This window comes from Crocodylus porosus, unplaced genomic scaffold (assembly GCF_001723895.1).
Source record: "Crocodylus porosus isolate Cpor-Errol unplaced genomic scaffold, CroPor_comp1, whole genome shotgun sequence".
Lineage (NCBI taxonomy): Eukaryota > Metazoa > Chordata > Crocodylia > Crocodylidae > Crocodylus > Crocodylus porosus.
Window position 1 is genome coordinate 14163617 of NW_017728915.1, and position 13898 is coordinate 14177514.

A 13898-nucleotide genomic window follows, 5' to 3' on the forward strand; every position below is an offset into this window, starting at 1 on the left:
GCTAGGTTCTTTAAAAAAAAAAAAAAAAAAATTCACCGGCGGCTGCAGTGTCCATTGGGCTTCTCAGAGCTTGTGGCAGAGTGGTGGCAGCAGGGATCTCCCCCCTTCCCACCTAGCAGGAGCTGGTGAGTCTGGGGCTTTTTATTTTTTAAAGAGCAGGGAGCTGGAAGCCATTGACAGGGCTGGGAGAGCGGTCAGGGGATGGGGCCTGTCCGATTCAGAGATTAGGCCGATTTGGCAGTGTCTGAATCTCCGAATCAGATTCGGCTGAATCAATTTGGGACAGTTATTCAAATCACTGAATTAAATCACTGTCCCCTGACCTAGCTGAATCTGAAGTGCACAGGCCTCATTTATATGGGTGTTGCAGTAGAGTGAATAAGTCTGCCATAGAATAGTACTTGTGTTTGGCAGTACTATCCTATGGTGGAGTTAATTAGTTTACTTCATTATAATAGCGCTGCATGTGTAGACAGTGACATTTTACTGTGGAGCTAATTAGGCAACTCTTCAGTAAACACCTTGTGTAGACATGCCGAGTACAATGATGAGGGTCAGATAGGTGGATAGGCATAGACGTAGCATCAGCGACTAGAACTTCCACTTTCATCCTAAAAATGTTTCTAGACTTTATGGAAGCAATTAGTGAAAAAATTAAATGGGTATAATTAGTGCAGCCATATCTATTTGATTTCCTATTTGATTTTAAACATCCCTTAGTAAACTTTAACTAGGGAAGAACTGAGTGTCCCTATGCTTACCATTAGAATAGAGATGGTTAGTCAGTTCAGGGGAGACCACCCTGCTTTGCTTTTCCTGTGTCATTCTTTTTGGTTTAAGTCAGAGTAGCAAGGGAAAATGGCACTATGATTCATGACACCTGAATGAGAGGTCAATTAGCAATAGATTATACAGAACTTTATGACCATGTGACCTCCTTAGGCATGCCTAGACACATATACATATGTGGTTTGCGTCATCTCAGACTTGTTTTTGGCATTATAAACTGAATGCAGTGCATGTGCAACTGTATATTGCACTACAAATTTGCACCACAGCACCAAAATTTGATACTGGGATGTCACAGAATCCAAAAAAAAAAAAAAAGCAGTGTGGTGTACACAGCAGCTACATACACCAGAAATGGAGCCTGGCCATCCAGAGTCACACTCTGGCTACCAGCAGGCTCTATTTGGCAGGATAGGCACTGCTGTTGCCATAGGAACCCCCCCAGGTCCCCAGATAAGGCTGCTGGGGCCAGGACAGATGCTGGCCGTGGCCTCCCCTACCACACCCAGGACAATCTGGCATGTGCCGGACTGTATATGCAGGGGTGTGCCCTGGTGCACAAATCACTAGTGCAAATGTGCACCACTGCTTTTTGTGGCCCTGGAAACGCATGCCTTTGTGCATGGGGATGTACGTCTTATGCGTTTTTATCAGTAGTGATGTAGTTAACAATGTTGACATGTTAAGGATCATGACCAGTCTTCTGAACTAATCTGAACTGAGATAAGTAGGGTAGTTCCCACTCCCAAAGCTGTGGTTTCAGGCTATCTACAGATCCAGGAGACATGAATACAGAAGCTCACTTTTTTAAGGTTGTCTTTGTGAACATAGTGGCCAATGATTTAATTGTTTAGTGGAAGCAAAGTTAAAAAAAATAACAGTTCATTGGTGTGGCATAACCCTGTCTAAAACTATACAACCTTGGCAATAGTATCATCTTCCAAGCTGTACATCACAGTCTTCTCCCTCTCCTTTAGGGATAAGTAGCTGGATGAAATTTAACCATAAAAAATGTTACTTTTGCTCCCTCTGAACTATCTGCTGCCAAGAAACTGGCTAATCCAGACTGAATCCAATTAATCTTATTCACAAAGCATATGGAAAATTCAGGGCAGTACAAAACAGTTAATTTTGGTTCTGAGAAAAGGCAGCCTGAATTTACCAAGCTGTTCACCAGTTAGTATTTCACAGATGCTACTGGAGAAGAGAAACATCACTTCACAGTCTGACTTATTGATTAAATACTCTCCGGTGCCCAATTATTAACATTTGCAACATACAAACTACTACCAACACCACTAGACTCCACCCCCAAGGTGCGTTCTATCTAGACTCATGTTGTATATCTCAATCTCTCTTTACACAAGACAGTTGTGATGAAGTAATTGATCAATATTGTTTGCCTTGAATACATTCAGAATACAGATTAAACAATACATCTCCTTCTAAAAGTAATGCTGTTGTGTGATCAATGGACAATTCTATTGATGGTGTGTGGAGTTTTCTCTATTATAGTTGTTGACTTGGTTTGGCTTTGCCAGAATATCCTTTCCTTATTCACTGACTTCATAGGTCAGGACTGCAACAGCAGCCATGGATTCTATCCAAAAGAACCACTACCATGGGGCACTTTTTATGACCTTAATGGCAATAAAAAACTTATTGGCAGTTCTCTAGGGATGAGTCTACATGTGCCTCTCATGGTGGAGTTGTTACTGTGCCTTCATTTACTATTTGCTTTAGGAAGTACTACATGATGGTGTAGTAACAGCCATTATTGCACCATCCTGGTGGCACATGGTTATTTTTAGCAGTTGTGTCACTATAGCAATGTACTATAACAGAGATGGGCAATTATTTCAGGCAGAGGTCCACTTGCCAAGTTTTGGCAAGCTGTCAAAGGCTGCATGGGTAGGCCCACCTCTTGACAGGTGCCCTGTCCCCTGGTCACCATCTTGGGACCAATGTCCCAGGGCCAGCACTGGTGTAGCCCAAAGCAGGGTGCAGGCTGGCAGGGATCTGTGGAGCTGAGCTGGGCTGCACCAGCAGAGAGATGGGGGAGCTGGCCTGGCTCCACAGAGACTCTGCCAGCCGGGACCCTGTACCCCTGCTGCCCTGCTCTGGGCCCTGCTGGCACTGGCCCTGGGACACAGGTGCAGGCCCTGCTCCCACACCTGCTCACTCCCAATGCCCCCCACCACCCAACCCCACAGTACAGGCAGGGGGTCAGCATGAAGCCCCAACCCCTGCTCACTGGTAGGGAAGGAGCTGGTGCTGATCATGGGGGAAAAGCAGCCTCTCCCCCATCCTGTGCCCAGAGCTCCCTGCTGCAGTTGCTCTCAGCTTGTGCGGGGCTATCCTGAGCATGCACAGGCAGCCCCACGTGTAGGCTGTGAGTGGCTGCAGTGCAGGGTGCTGGCCATGGGGTATGTGAGGGGCCGCTTTCCCCCTGTGCTCAGCACCAGCTTGTAACCCACCCCGCTGCCAGCCTGGGCCCTGCAGCAGCTCTGGGCTCGCCCATCAGGGCTGCACCACAGTGGCAGCAGCTGCACCCCCCTGCTTGCCGCACTAAGCTCGTGCTCTGGGCAGCAGCAGCAAGCACTGCCCGGTGCAGCAAGCTGGGGGCCACAGCTGCTGCCACCATGGCACAGCCCCGATGGGTGAGCCCAGAGATTTTTACCTCCCAGCCTCGACTCCATGATAGTTTCATAGTTTCATAGTTTCATAGATCAAGGAGTGGGGGCAGGGAGATTATAAAAAGAAGAAAAGAAAAGAAAAGAAAAAGAAAGAAAAGAAAAGAATCTCCCTGCCCCTTATGGAGTGGGTGCTGGGAGCTCCCTGCTGCTGAGGCATGGGCACATTGTCCCTGTCTAGGCTCTGGTGACAGAACCTTCCCCAGCAGCAGCCAGCAATCTCCCGTACTCTACTGCCTCAGGGGTTGGGATCACATTTGATCCCAGTCAGCCATCTACATGTACCATACTGTATAGTAATTACTTCTGAGTAAATTTGCTACTTGTATTTACAGGTAGCAAATTTACTTGTGGTTTGAGCAAATTACTTCACAGTAAGCACCTGCACGTGTAGATGGAACACTTACAGTAATTTGTTCTAATGTTAAGTAAAACATCTCATGCAGACACTCCCAATCAGTGGCAAACATGGATTATATGAAAAGCAGCAGGAATGACTTGGTAGGAGGGTCCTTCTGTTTGCCTTGAAAAGGAGAGGTTAAAAGATTTAATCTGATGCACTGGCTGTGTTTGCTCTATGCTAGAAACACTTGTGCATCAGAACAAAGACAATGATTGAGATGGGGAGAGTAGAAAGTCAAGGGGTAAATTCAACTTGCTGTAACACCTGCTTTTGATCTGAAGCTTTAATTAGACATGATTTAGAAGACTACTAGCATCACACTCTACTCTTATTCTCTATGCTACTTATCCCTGTAGCAGTTGTTACATTTCTGTGTGTTCACCCCATCTTGATCCTTCCTTTTTTCACTGAAAATTATTAGATAATGTGGGAAAGACAACCAGTTTTCTTCTCCAGGTGATGTGCCTTATCATTATAGAAGGTCCTATGCATGAGTTATATACTACTAAAATGTGCACAAAATGATTACACAAATGATTAAAGTGAAGATTGTTACTTAAACTCTGGTCCTGCCTTTTCTCCCCATGTTACATTAAATATAGAGCAATAAGTATCTTCTCCTGCGATAGCTTGGGTTTTCTTCTTTGCTGGGATACCTGGCCTCTTTCCTGAGCTAGAAAGATCAGAGTGATTGTGCCTCTATCACTGTCAAATGATAAAGCTGGACAGTGCTTTTCATCTGGCCATCTATATTACATTTTAGTCTATGTAACATATTAATTCCCTGGTCAATAACTTCTGCACCATTTGTCACCTCAGTGGATAGTATCAAGTTACATAAGGAAGTTAAAAAATCTTCTTCTATTACAAATATATATAGTATATAGTGTATATTTTACTTTGATATAATGTCTAACTAACAGAGAAAGAAATTCAGTTACCAAACCAATAAGCTTTTTCTGCCAGCATAAATCTCATTACTCCATCTTGTGGATGAAACCAAAAACAGCAGAAGTTGTTCTATGACATCAATGAAAATAAATTTAAGTGTGTGTATTTACAAAATGATCTAAAAATCTGGAGAATTCCAAGAGATTATCTGTGTGATCAGTCTTTGCTTTTGCCATTTTTTAATCTTAATGTGTAAGACTGATTCAGCGAAATTCTTTAGCATGTGCTAAACTTTCACATTCGTTTCAGCGAGACATGATCATGTGCTGAAATGGAATTTAATTGTTGGCAACAGGAAGTTCTGTTTGTTTGCTGATTTGGAATATAGCACATGGATTTTCAAATATCAGCACATACACTGATTTTATCAAATAAAGATGATTAGGAGGGCTCTTGAACTACTGAATTACAATTTATTTCATGTTCCTCATAGCTCAGTATTTTTCTTCTGTCAGAATCCTCTTGTTGTTTCAGTGGGCATAGTCTTAGATCCCTTATGATCACTTGACTGATGTTTGTTTTCTTTAATTTTTAATCTTGTTCTAGTTTCACTGAGTGATTTTTTTTCAATACAGAGACCTCTACTGTGAAAAGTAGATTATAGCAGGTCTCTATGACAGTTCATTTAACCAGCCTGTTAATCACTGGTATCACACAACATTTAACAAATATCAGAAAATCCATCATTCACCTTCTATGCTCGTGACACTGGAACAAAGCAGACTCACTTTGACAGAATTGTTATCACTTTATAGATAGTTTTTTTATGAAATAGAGGTGGAGAGTGCATTTGACTCAAATCACCCCTAGTTCCCAAAATCTCTGGTAAATTGAATATATCCAACTATTCCAGCAGGCATATATTTTAAGGAAGAAATCTGAAATATTTTTTGTGACATAGTATATGAACAAGCTTCTAAAATCTTTTGTTTTTAGTCATACACTGGAAAGAGTAATATGCCTCTCGAACCAAATAGGTATAATGTAAGCACAATACTGACATCTGGTGTTTGAATAGGGTTTAATATCATGCAAGTTTAGACTAGTAGGTAATGATACTTAAGGCTGATCAGGTATTAATGATACAAAATGTATCTCAGTTTCCTAAAGTACTGAGGGAAGCATTTTTTCAGTTGTTTCCAAGGTGTATACTTGTCTCAAAAACTTGTATATGCATTCTTTTAAGTGGTGATATTGTTCTTTAAAATATTTTTCCTGATTTTTAAATATAAACTTATAATACACTTTACTGTATGAAAAACTTGAAAGGAAGGTCAAAAACATGGGGTGCATGCTCCTAGAAGCAAGTGCATCCCAGTTAACTCGATGACAATTTACATAAATATACCAATGTTGAATTTAGCTCATAGATTAAAAACAAAACCAGAACACCTTTCTCAGGATTTCATCGGTGTGTGTCCAGGCTGACTATTTAGGCACCAAGCCCTGCTTCTTTCATTTCTGCCCAGTTCAGGTAGTTCTCTGCTGTGCACTTTTCCCATGGAAGGTGTCGATCACATCCTGTACATGGCATCCTCAGCCATGAGCTCTCACTTGGACTTCAGAATGCTTTTTCTACCTGTGAAACAGATACATATAGTTTGACACTCTAGCTATATCCTTCACTCCATTGTTATAAATATTGAGAATGATAAATACAAATATTTACCACCGAGGAATGGTATTTTAGCAAATTCTAATTTTAGAGAAATCAAATTCTTTCCCTAGTTGGTAGAAATATTCCTGTTTCTTCTTGATTTCCTGCCATCAACAGAAGATAAAACAAGAACAAGAATGGAAATATATGGTAGAGGAGGAAAGGGGAATCATCTTGCTTAGCTCCAGTTTCTTGCTATCAGTATTGCCCTTCAGACATCTCATCAGTTCTTGGTCAGCTATGAAATACTTTATGTCCCTCTTGCCCCATGCTACAAAAGGATTTCAGAGGCACAGTTGCTCTTGATACCAGTCTACTGTGTTCCCATTACCATATCCAGCACTGGAAACTGGTACCACTGATTTCATTAGAAGCTGGCATGTCCTCTTCTTTAGTATTGCAATCACTGTGGAAGACATTGGTTGAGCTATGGAACTGCTTGTTTCGTGTGTATATTATGCTGGGGTTAGGTTTGATCCAAGGACCTGCCATTTTTCTTCAAGACTTTATTCTAAATTGCTGCATAAGATCACTTAAAAATAAGTTCAGCCCACACTACCCATTCTGGTATGGGACTAACATTTACATAATTAGCACTTGATTACTATGCAAAACTTAACAAACAAACAAAAAGTCATGCATGCCTGGTTTTTATAATGATGTTAAGCATCTGGCAATGAACGAATGGAAAAGATTGTGGAGACATGCACTGGTAAGCAACATACCTTTAACAATGGTTTTTATGTAATTATTTTTTTACTGTGTAAAGTGGCACATGCAGAGGAAACATCCCAAAGTGTCATCGGGTTGTTTGGCCTATGGGAATGAAAACACCTGTGTATCTTTAGTCTATCAAGCCTTTAAACACACTATTTTAATTTGAATGTTCAGTCTTTCCACAGCCACAGGCCCCATTCAAATAATAATGGCATGTCACAGGTTTTCATTGTACTTGTAGCAATATAATATACCTACTACAGTACATTTTTAACATCCCACCATTGTAAGTCAGAAAATGTTGAAGCCACTATGAAGTGGGGTTGCGATTGAAAAGGTACTGCCAAAAACTGTGGAAGTTGTTGTCAAAGTAACACTGTGAAACATGTTGGGAAGTAAATATAAACCAAAAAACCATGTTCACTTGGAATAAATTAATTTCAAGACTTATATAATAGGTGAAAGGTGCTGCTGTTTTCTCCAGTTTACAAAAAACCTTCCCCTAAAATCCTCAAATTAATCATGGTAACATGTTCCATGGTGTGTGTTATACTGGTTATTTTACACTTTGTTAAAACTGCATCCAGGATTAGTCCAATTATAGGAAAGTAAGTTTCTGATAGCCTATTCATATTACTAGTATAGGGAGCTGTGGTCTGTGAAAGAATACACCTGTAGGCATTTACTTAAATAATCAACTCTTGGTGTTCACTAAATATCATTCTGTCTCCTGTAAGCTGTCATTGTGGGGCCAGGCTTCTGAGAAGGAAGTAGAGAGGCAACTCTGCTTATCTACAATTATCAGATGTCCTAGCCTTTTCTCAATCTGACTTCAAATTTACTTATTACATAGACACTACTTTAGTTTATTGGATGGTTGAACTTCTTACTGATGTGTGAAGGGCTGGTGTCTCTTAGACACTGTGTTTTATGGACAAAGCTGTATGGCGTCTCTTTAAGTGAGGACAGTCAGCAGGTTAGTTCTATTTTTTCTTCCAGAAAGGTCCCAGAGGATTTTATGTTTTGTTCTGGAGAAACTGTCTTGCAAGTTTCTATAGGGTTTTCACTGTCCTTGTTTCTGCTCCACACATATGCAAGACTAATTCAAGAGATAATGAGGCAATTTGGGCTATAGTGCTATTGACATAAAGATAACACATAGATGGTGAAAGGCCCAGATTCTAGGTCACCTTACTGTTACTGGGCCAACAAAGTGATATGACAGTAATAGGAAGCATTAATGATCCAAACCAGACTTTCTAAAAGACACATTCAACAGCTATCTGCTCTACAATGTGACAGACTCTACATATTAATGTAACAACACTGCAAAAACTGTACTGTGGGAGTTATAGCACCAGAAATTGGCACTGGATAATACCTTGCAGTCTAGCTGTTGAGGATGAGATACATTTTGTTGTCAGTATTCAATCAGTGTTTTGAACCAAATGTAGTAGATAAGCTAAAAATTATAGCATTTGGAAAACTGCTTGAGTTTTAGGCACTATATAGGTACATCTTTTTAAATGCAGAAAAAGGAGAAGAGAGGATGTTGGTATTACTGCGTTTACTTGAATATTAGACAACCCTGAATATAAGACAACCCCCCCCAAGAATTAGATTCTATGTATGGAAAATATATAAATTTTGTTATAATTTTCCAGGTATGGAATCTAAGTATTGGACAGTTGTCTTGAATCCCCCCGCGCATTGTTACAGCAGGGAAAGCAGTGGCTGGGGGTGGGGTCAGGTGCCCCCTACTCCTCTGCCCCTGCCACTTCTTTCCCCTGAAGCCTTCCTGCCCACCCTGCCACCCATAACCCCTGCTCCCAGCTCACAATCTCTGCTCCTCACTGCCACTCCCTCTAGTCCCTGCCTTCTCTCCCTCTTCTCCCCCAGTCTCTGCCCCTTTCCCCACAACACCCCACTCTGCTTCTCCTCCCCCTCATTCTCCAGTCTCTGCCTCTTACCCTCCCGCACCTTGCTGTCAGATGCTACTTGGGCTGCTCCATCCTGGAGCAGAGCACAGGTTATCTCAGCCCCTGCCTGCCCACGCAGCAGTGTCAGTACTGACCATCAGCCATGCAGGAGAAGGAGCTTCCATGTGCTCTGTGTCTGGGAGAGACTCCAGCCTGAGCTGGAGCTGAGCTGAGCTTCACAAGGGGGAAGAAAAGGGGTGGGGGTGTGAAAACTACACAGGGGAAGCAGAGTGGGAGAAAGAAGATGCTGTGGGTTAAGGATCAGAGTCAAAATTGAAACAGCCACAGTTAAACTTCCCCCAAAGTCCTCACTTTGTATGCAAATAAAATGAAGGACTCTTTTCCCCATGCTGAGGGTGGCGGGGGAGGGAAATATGTTGTATTTTAGTAAATATATGGTAGTATCAATATACTTATAGACCTAGGCTGTTATAATAGTATTTTAAGAATTACAACTTTCCCAGATTGCAGCATCACATGACACTAAAAGTTACAATATAAATGTTGTTTTTTCTAACCAATGTCCTTTATCTTGAAAGCCAAGTATAGACATTACACTTTTACTGGTATAAGTGATTGAACACTTGTCTATTCCTGTTTAGAACAGAAGTTTGGTACACAGAAACTGGTTTCAAAATGGTGGAATCCAGTCTAAGATTTACCTCCCCCACTTCCCCTGCAAGGGGTAAACATGTGCTCTGTTCACTACCAATCTAAACTACGCCACTTACAGAAAACCACATAACTGAGCTGTATACACCAAATCTTGAGAGGCAAGGTTAACCCTTCAAGCAAAGTGATCCTGGTGTGCCTCATTCATTAGCAAAGAATTCCTCCTTTTACATTTTTATCAAAGTGCATTCCCAGCTTTTATTTAAGAGGCATACCTACTCCTGACAAAATTGTTTCCCAGTCTACATTCACTTTAAATGAAAGACTCGTTTTCAAAATCCTAGCTTCTCATTCAGGCCTAAAAACAAAACAAAACAAAGGCAAACAAACAAGCACTGGAGCCTTCTTGACAAGTATGAAATTCAGAAGTTTGTCTGCTAATATAAGTTGTGATTTAATCAATGTTTTTTTTTTCTGTACTCAAGGTACTATCTATCACTGTCAGCCTAACAACCTTTATAAAATACAACCACCAATTAATAGCATTGTATTCTTTTTCAAGCAAGATTGATTTTTTCTAGAATGCAGCCAATATTGCCCGTTCTTTATTTTCCTTAATTATGATTGCTAAAGTTGCAACCCTGCCTTCCATAACTTTTAGGCAGCAAATACCTTGAATATTATCCAGGTCAACAAAAGAAAGCAAAACTTGATTTTGGATTAGCATTTGATAAATATACTCACTAAACTTTGAAAAAAATTGGTCTCAGTGACTTCAAAAAAAAGGTAACAATCAACATAAAACAGGCACTGACAATGACCCCAGGTTGGTCACATAAACTGAATGTAGCACCCACATTCATCATTAAACTTCTTAAGAAAACAGCGGATGGTATCTAAATTATAGCAAATGACTAGAAATTAGGATTCCTGTGTTCTACTTCTTCCACTTCTACTCTTAGTTCTTTCATTTTGCATCCACACTGCACAAGCATAACTGACTTCATAAAGTGAAATTAAAATTACAAAGTGCCAATCAAATGCTCATTGTAACCAATGTGTACCACAGACTGCACAAATGAGTCCTTAAAAGTTATATTTTTAAGTGCTTTATATATGTAGTGGGATTTTCAAAATCTCATAAGCATTTAATTCCCATTAACATCAATGGAACTGAATGGTGTCATTCAGAAAATTTAGAAAATTATGCTAGGTATCCCGATATCTTAACAAAGCTGGCCCAAAAATCATATCTGAAACCAGGATATTGGTTCTGAACTCATGGTTGCCTATGAAAATGGTATGCTTTCATCTTCAGATAATTAAAGATGATTAAAATTCATCAGGTTATCTAAATAAATGTTTAACTATAAATTATTGAGTAGTTTTTACTGTGGGACAGATTTTTATTGGTAATATAGTGCTTAAAATTGCAGATAGGCATCTAGTGGGATTCAATGCTAGGTGGGCCCCTAGGGTTCCTAGTGAGATTTCCAACACCACGTATCTGTGCTTCAGGTACCTAAATTCCTTTGAAAATGTGGCTTTGAACTTTCCAAAGTTTTAAAGGAACTTAGTTTAATTTTAATTTCTAGTTAAGGTGAGAAAAGTTCTGGCAACATTTGAAAAAACAAAAGTCCATCTAAAGCTTGCCCCTGGAATGTCTAGTTATGTATCAAAATTAGAAAAGAAATATCTGGTAAAAGCAAACGTCATTGGTTTTAAGTTTTTTAATTAATGTAATGAGAACTTGAGGCATAAATTAATCAGATAAAAATAAAATATGTTTATGCTTATTATTTGCAGAAGCAAAGTAAATATTGTCACAATTGATAATGAAATGAATTTTGGGGGACTTTGCTTTTTTAGTTCTTCCAAAATGCTTTATTCCAGAAAAGAGAAAAACTTCTGTGGGAGCTTATGATTCTACCTCATTGATCATTTTCCTCCTTAGCTTTTTCATGGAAATATATGTAGTGCTGAAAAAGAACATCTCTTTGACAAGAAACAATCTTCACTTATATCCTGGATTAGTCTAGTTAGAATCAAAGATTGGTTAGATGTCAGACAGAACCTTAAATCAAATCTGATAATTTCACTGGGATGTAAAACATTCCTTAGATCTATGAAATAAAAAAAACAAACAAACAGACCATTAATCTTCCTGCATGTTATAAGAACTCTGACCTTTGTAAAGTGTGGGATATTTTGAAATTTAAGACGTTTAAACTGAAGAGAATATAATGCTATTCTGTTCTTGCACAGAAATTCCCACCACCTAGCAAAATGCATTAAAAAAAAAGTTTTATTTCTTTTTTTCTCATTAAATCCCATTGGTAATTGACTACTTCCATAAAGAAGCATAGCTTACTCATCTATGAGAACTACCTAACTGTGTTTTTGCACATGTGCATGCTCACATTTTAGTGAACCATGATGATTTTTTTTAAAAAAGGCCTCTAGATGTCATGAAACTACAAACTTCATAGGTTCTTCTGAAGTGCTAGCTCAGGTTTGGAGCAGCCACATGTTCAAGCCAGCAGAGGCCTTGAGGTAAGAACGATTAGAATCCCTTCCTTCCTCTTCCAGGCTTTTTTCCTGCCCCTTGCTCCCTGTTCCCCTTTGTTCCTGGTCCCACCCCCTGCCCCTCGGAGTTCTCCCCTGCCTCCTCTGCCCCAGGGACTCTCCCTTCCTGCCCCTCAGGGTTCGCTCCTGCCTCTCAGTGCCCCCCTCCCCGCTGGGGCTCTTCTCCAGCTCTTTCAGCTCATCTGTGTCCCTCAGATTACATGTGGCTCCCCACCTCACGCAAAGAGTGGTAGAAACAATGGCAGGAGCAGGGGCTGGGCACGCAGCTTCATCTTCACTGCCTGTTATCCTGGGAGCCAAAAGTAAGCTGAGGAGCGGGGAGTGGGGAACTGGGGTACTGGGAGGTAGGGAATGGCAGGTCTGATTTGGGAGGGAGGGGGATGGTGGGATTGATCCAGTGGGGCAGGGGGGCAGCAGGCCAATCTAGGCTGGTGGCTCATCCCCTTCCCTCTACTAATCATTCCCTCTGCCCTCCAGGGCTCCTTGCTTATTCCCACTCCTGGAGTTACTTCCTGTTCCCTCTCCCCCCAGCCCTGAGGCTCTTCCTCTGGCCCCGCTGGCTTACTTTTGGCTGCCTTGCCTGCCCAGCCCAGAAAGTAACAGCAGTGGGGAGGACTGGGCAGGTGGATTCCTCTTTCCTGCCTCTTTCCTGCCTGTCCCCCTGGTACAAGTCAGAAGCCAAATGTTAACTGAGGGGACAGGAGCAATGCGTGGAGATCTGGGTTGCTAGTGGATGTGGGGTGACATGCCTGATCTGGGGGGCATGGGGAAGCAGTTGGCCAATCCAGGTAGGTGGAAGACAGGGGCAGGGAATAGTTGGCCTAATCCAGGCCAGTGGGGGACAGGAGGAAGCAGGTGACAGCAGCTTGATAGGCAGGGGGGAGGCAGTGGGCCCAGTCTGGGCCAGCAGGGAAGTGGGGGGGCAGGTGGGGTGTTTACACTAATGTATACTCCACCAATGCTAAATGCTGGTGTTACATGAGCTCGGTAACCCAAATCTGAGATAAATATGCCCTGAAATAGTATAACTTTAAGTTACTTAAATGGTACTGTAAACTAGTTGCACGTGTTAATATGTGGACAATCCAGGGATTAATTGCTCCAGGAACTACCTATAATTAATATGTAGCAAGGCCCTTAGGCAATGTATATTTAGGACCCTCTGAGATGTCCACAGTGCCTTAATTGATAGATGTGGCCATGAACTAAGAAGATCACACAGGAGGAATTCTATATCTTAAAGCACCCCCCTCTCCAACCCGGAGCATGTGTAAAGCCTTTTGTGGTAGAACACATTGCAAGCTGTCACAGTCTTCTGTATCAAAAGAATTTTGAATGGAGTTGATTTCATACTTAGTTAACACTGACAGGTTTTTAAGCAATTTACTCTCTTGTCTGATACTTCATAAACAAACAAACTTGGTCTAAATACTAATTATTCCATACCAGTGCCGTCTCTCCATGGAACTGAACTGAAAACCATTTAAAGCAGAGCTGTCCAACTGATGGTC

At 41.2% G+C, this 13898-nt stretch overlaps 1 long non-coding RNA gene across 1 annotated transcript in view; it reads left to right on the forward strand.

Moving 5' to 3' along the window:
* LOC109310784 overlaps window positions 1-12347 on the forward strand; it is a 25057-nt gene extending 12710 nt beyond the window's left edge. Inside the window, exon 3 of the long non-coding RNA XR_002101312.1 lies at window positions 12257-12347. This is a non-coding gene — a long non-coding RNA (uncharacterized LOC109310784). The remainder of the gene's footprint in view (window positions 1-12256) is intronic.
* The last annotated feature ends 1551 nt before the right edge of the window (window positions 12348-13898 follow it).